The following is a 6,103-nucleotide window of genomic DNA, read 5'->3' on the forward strand; positions in this document are numbered from 1 at the left end:
ACTACTAGGCGCTACTGTACACGAGAATTTAGGAGGGGAACGTGAATTTACTGGGCCGTGATTTCTTTCTGTGTGGAGCCGTGAAAATCTCTCATGTTTCACGATCCTGTGGAGTCTGAAATGGATCTCATTGCAAGAATCGACTGCGCAACTGCTAAAATCAAAGAAACTCCCGAAGTGTTCGAGCATGTCTGGCAGTCAATATTCCGCCGTTGTGAGTCATTTGTGGCGTCTGATGGTGTAAACTTCGAGCATCTGTTGTAACATTATAGCTGTATTCATGTTGTACACCACGTGTACTCATTTTCCAATATGTGTTGTAAATGAATCATCTATTTATATATATGAAGACAGTAACTGTTCTTGATAGAACAGAATACTGTTGATGACCGTGCAGCTTTTCCTTGGAATAAATGATGACTAACTGAAACCCTCAGCTGCCGATAGGTGTTGTTGATATACCTCGATGTGGACAGTTGAAAATGTGTGCCCCGACCGGGACTCGAACCCGGGATCTCCTGCTTACATGGCAGACGCTCTATCCATCTGAACCACCGAGGACACAGATGAATAGTGCGACTGCAGGGACTCATCCCTTGCACGCTTCCCGTGAGACTCACATTCCCAACTGTCCACAATTCTACGCACTATTCATCTGTGTCCTCGGTGGCTCAGATGGATAGAGCGTCTGCCATGTAAGCAGGAGGTCCCGGGTTCGAGTCCTGGTCGGGGCACACATTTTCAGCTGTCCACATCGAGGTATATCAGCAACACCTATCGGCAGCTGAGGGTTTCAGTCAGTCATCATTTATTCCAGGGAAAAGCTGCACGATCATCAACAGTATTCTGTTCTTTCAAGAACAGTTAGTGTCTTCATATATATAGTTAAAGGCTACCCAATCATTGACCTTCGTCTGTGCGAATGCGCACAGGTTGCCCTAACTCTTAGGGGAATCGCAAAGCGTGCGCGAGTATTGAGTGAATGGGCAAATGTCTGTAAGGTACATTACATATGTAGAATTGTGGACAGTTGGGAATGTGAGTCTCACGGGAAGCGTGCAAGGGATGAGTCCCTGCAGTCGCACTATTCATCTGTGTCCTCGGTGGCTCAGATGGATAGAGCGTCTGCCATGTAAGCAGGAGATCCCGGGTTCGAGTCCCAGTCGGGGCACACATTTTCAACTGTCCACCTCGAGTTATATCAACAACACCTACCGGCAGCTGAGGGTTTCAGTTAGTCATCATTGAATCATCTATTGTTTCTTTTCCGATCTTCGACCTCTGCTGCCACCTACCCCTAACGTTTGAGGCCACGGGTTGCTACGCAATTCTCAATCCTTAGGAGATGCCGAATCTCCCCTAAAAGTTTGTCGCAGCATTTCTGCACACCCTGTAGATTGTCACTGATGGCCTTCTTGTCACAACTGTGTGGTTAGCGTATTTTGTGTCTTGGAGAAATCGAGTGACTACTATTGCCAGATCCAAAACTAACCTGGCGGTTCGTGTCGAGGTCCCACGCTGCAGAGCAGCAAATTAATTGTACTGTTATGTGAGAGAAGCTAATTCGATAAGACGGAATTGTCTTGTTAATCGGAATTAGTTTCCGTCCCGCAAGCGCTTTGCATTCTGATGAGTGCTATCGTCAGCTTTGCATAAATGTTGTAAAGTATGTATACTAACTTAACTGGAATAAGAAAGGCCTAAGTAATATATTTGATTTTATCAGATTACTTTCTTCTTTTTGTAATGATGTGCTGATTCTTTTCGGAGTGTTGTTGCCTCCAAGCATGTTCAGTCACATTCACAGAAGGGGACGCAGCTTAGGAAGAACTGCATCACAGGTAAGGACAGGAAAGTCAATAGGTTGAGGATGTGCGGCTAGACTTCCAAGTACGCAGATTCACAAGGTAGGTCTGTGTTGTAACTAAGTCACGAACCCTTGTTAGAGCAGCACTTAACGTCCCAGGCCCGGTGTTCGACATTATATATCAGAAGCGAGATTTTGGTTGGTTCTTTCTCTTGGCGTAAACCAATGTATGTACAACGCAAGAATAATGTACCCATGAAGTTTTGTGTTTGGTAGGTTTTATTCTAATTAATCTCATATTGTTGAACCATATTAACTTTATAACAGACGGGAAGCAAACCATGTTCCAATCGGGTTTCTTGACTTCCCACAATTTCTAGTTTCATTGTCAGTCCAGCGCTAACTAAAGGAAAAAAAGACAGCCAAACTCGACTTTGTTCTGGAACCGGAGTCATGGAAGGACGAAGACATTATTTTGAGGAACAGTACCTGCGAAAAGTGTGACGGAGAGCGTGTACAGTTAATGTTATGCGTTAATGGCATGGGAGGTGGCATTATAGCCCTGAAATTTTTCTAGGGTTATACCACTGTACCATACGAAATGCTAAGCGAAGGAAACAGCAATAAAACGGTGAGATCTTGCCCAATGCGAGAATAGGTCTTAAACTTGAGGTTGAGCAGTTTTTACTAAGAGTCAAAACTGAGTAAACTTTTGAGTACATGGTTCAACTGCTTCAGCCGATGTGGTTACTGTACTATTCAGAAAAAGCATTGTATCATGGCATGATGGGACGATCATACAGGGTATGTAGATTTAGTCATTCATGAAGCTGTGTCTTTATACGATGCGTTGACTGGGATTTTGTGAATGTAGAACAATTACCGATAGGATCTAGGACATAGGATATTTGAGTAACACAAGAGATAAGTGGAAATAAATACCATCTTTTATTACCGATGTCACAGGGTGGAGCTCAAGTCTAGAGATACAAAGTTCAAATTCGCCTGGTGGTAAAAGGAGTAGTGAGGTGGAGGCTGATCAACGGATTATCCGGTATTTTTCTGGATTGAATTTTGGACCTCTTTGCTATGTCTTATGATTCGAAGGCACGTAATACTATTGACGTGAATCGTCTGTCAATTTCTGTTGTGGTCTTTAGTCCGAAGACTAATTTCACGCCGGCCGGTGTGGCCGAGCGGTTTTAGACGCTTCAGTCTGGAACCGCGTGACCGCTACGGTCGCAGATTCAAATCCTGCCTCGGGAGTGGATGTGTGTGATGTCCTTAGGTTAGTTAGGCTTAAGTAGTTCTAAGTTCTAGGGGACTGACGACCTCAGATGTTAAGTCCCATAGTGCTCAGAGCCATTTGAACTATTTGAACTAGTTTCACGTAGCTCTCCACACAACTCTGTCCTGTGCATGCCTCTTCATCTCTGTATAACTACTGCAGCCTACATCCTTTCGAACCTGCTGACTGTGGTCAGATCTTGATCTCTCTCTTCAATTTTTACCACCCGACACTACCAAAATGACGATTCCTTGATGTCTCAAGACTTGTTGTATCAACTGATCTCTTCTTTTAGTCGAGTTCAGTCATAAATTTATTTTCTTCCCAGTTCGATCCAATACCTCCTCATTAGATACCCTGTTACACATATTAACTTCAGCTTTATTCTATAGAACCACATTGGAAAAGCTTGTTTTCTTGAAACTTCCTGGCAGATTAAAACTGTGTGCCCGACCGAGACTCGAACTCGGGACCTTTGCCTTTCGCGGGCAAGTGCTGCGCTGCAGAGTGAAAATCTCATTCTGGAAACATCCCCCAGGCTGTGGCTAAGCCATGTCTCCGCAATATCCTTTGTTTCAGGAGTGCTAGTTCTGCAAGGTTCGCAGGAGAGCTTCTGTAAAGTTTGGAAGGTAGGAGACGAGGTACTGGCAGAAGTAAAGCTGTGAGTACCGTGCGAGAGTCGTGCTTCGGTAGCTCAGTTGGTAGAGCACTTGCCCGCGAAAGGCAAAGGTCCCGAGTTCGAGTCTCGGTCGGTCACACAGTTTTAATCTGCCAGGAAGTTTCATATCAGCGCACACTCCGCTACAGAGTGAAAATCTCATTCTGCTTGTTTTCTTGTCTGAACTGATTATCGCCCACTTTCCACTCCTGTACAATAGTACACTCCAGACAAATTCTCCCAGAAAAGACATCCTAACACCTACATTTATTAACCAAAGGAATAACGACATTAGCTGCTAGTGGGACTGGAATAAATCAGTGGGGAAAATTGAAAATTTGTGCCGGACCAGGACTCGAAGCCTGATTTTTACGTTTCTCGCTAACAGTCGCCTTGACTGCCTCGGCCATCTGGACACAGTCCTTGACCACCCCAGGTTTCCAACTTACTCACACACTGCTGACGAAGTGTCCCAGTCCATTATTCTCACTACTCGTAGCGGTCGCTGAATCCCATAGGAGTTTGATTTATGCATCTGCGCTGCAAGGATGGTGTCTGTTCTTTTCAACCCGTCAGGAAGAGCAGACACAACATGTATATAACTAGGGCGAGACGACCAGTGACCCTTTCACTGTAGATGCACAAACAAGCCCTAACTCCTACGGGAATCAACGACCTCCAAGCTAGCTGCTGGGTTTGTCCAACCTGAGGATGATGCACCAGTCTTTCCCTAATCCTTGTAAATCGGTTATGGTCGGAGCCTACTTCGCTGACTTAAAAGCTCGTGACTTTCGACGATGACGAGCGTTTTACAGTACCTTTTCGGAAAAAAACTTTGAAAAAACCGCGGAGGAAACAGCACCTCCTGGAGAAGTGCTATTAGTGGCAGCAGGAAGTGACTAACTGAAATAACCAAATTTAGATCCTGAAGTTGAATGGTAGAAAGACCTGCGTGTAAAATAATTTCGTGGATCGCTTTTGGAGCTCACAAAATCAATATTTGGCTGGAAGGCCTGGCGGGGTTTAGCTGCAGTTTTCGTATAGTGTTTCTAAAGTCGGGACTTAGTGATCCCTCGCGATCAACGAAGTTATTTCTTGCTGCACAGAAAACAGAGAGAATTCGAAAATGCGTTCTTATGTACAGGCATGAACTTCTGGTTTAGTCATTTCCGATTTTCTCGGAGGTTATTGTGGTTTAGCGAGTATGTACACGCCCAGTGGGCACAGACCACAAATTACTACCTTTTCGGTAGTGTTTACTCAACGAGACGGACTAGGCGAGGTTTAGCTAAAGTTAATAAATTTTATTTGTTTTCGTGGAAATATATATGTGATTTTTGTGTGACTTTGCCCTTATTGACTATGAACTGATTTCCCGATTTGTTGTTGTGGAGGTTAATGTTGGAAGTTTCTAGGAATTAGTTGGAGGCGGTGTATAAACAGTCAGGGGTGAGCCTAGCGATCGAATCTTGAAATCTTCCTGAAAGTATTTAGATACTTATAGGGATGTTAATTACGGGTGCTGGAGCAGTGTGAACTTTAACCCTGTCTTGTGTGACAAAGCAAGGCTGGCGACCCTTGCATAGATTGGCTAGCCGACAAATCCGGCATTACCCAGGTATTCATCTTGCCAATTTTCTGTTAGAAACGAAACCTTATACGTACTCCTGCAGTACACTCGGTGCAAGATGATCCTGGACAGTTTCAGTAGGCTGCGTGCAGCTGCTTCCCCAGTCTACAACGCGGTTTTGTCAGTGTCTCTCTGTAAACGGCTTGTCCGCCCCGATAGCTGAGTGACGCCGGCACGGTAGCTCAGCGTGTTCGGTCAGAGGGCTGGGTGCTCTCTGTAATAAAAAAAAACGGAGTCAAGGAATCAACGATCAACTTGAACGGATGTCTTGTGATCTCCGCCCAGACCAAACGCAACGAACTATATCGAACAAAATGAAAAAAAAAAAAAAAAAAATAGTGGTCAGCGTGACGGATAGCCGTCCTACGGGCCCGGGTTCGACTCGCGACTGGGTCGGGGATTTTCTCCACTCAGGGGCTGTGTGCTGTGTTGTCTTCATCATCATTTCACCCCCATCCGGCGCGCAGGTCGCCCAATGTGGCGTCGAATGTAATAAGACCTGCAGCAATGCGGCCGGACCTGGCGAGTAAGGGGTCTCCCGGTCAACGACGCTCCTTTCAATTTTTGTAAACAACTTGTTTCTTCGCCTACTGTCGTTTGCGCTTCGCAGATGAAAGCTGTCAAAAGCGCTGCCAGGTGTCAAGGATCTCTTGAAGTTGGCTCGACTGTAGGAATGTTTTAGTAGTGAAGAATAAATGTATTAAAATATATTAAAACATG

General features: G+C 45.0%; 1 non-coding gene across 1 annotated transcript; it reads left to right on the top strand.

Annotated features, from left to right (window-relative positions):
- The first annotated feature begins 660 nt into the window (after positions 1–660).
- On the top strand, positions 661–734 carry Trnat-ugu. The gene has a single exon. It is a non-coding gene; the product is annotated as a tRNA-Thr (tRNA).
- Positions 735–6,103: the final 5,369 nt, after the last annotated feature.

This window comes from Schistocerca americana, chromosome 2 (genome assembly GCF_021461395.2).
Source record: "Schistocerca americana isolate TAMUIC-IGC-003095 chromosome 2, iqSchAmer2.1, whole genome shotgun sequence".
Lineage (NCBI taxonomy): Eukaryota > Metazoa > Arthropoda > Insecta > Orthoptera > Acrididae > Schistocerca > Schistocerca americana.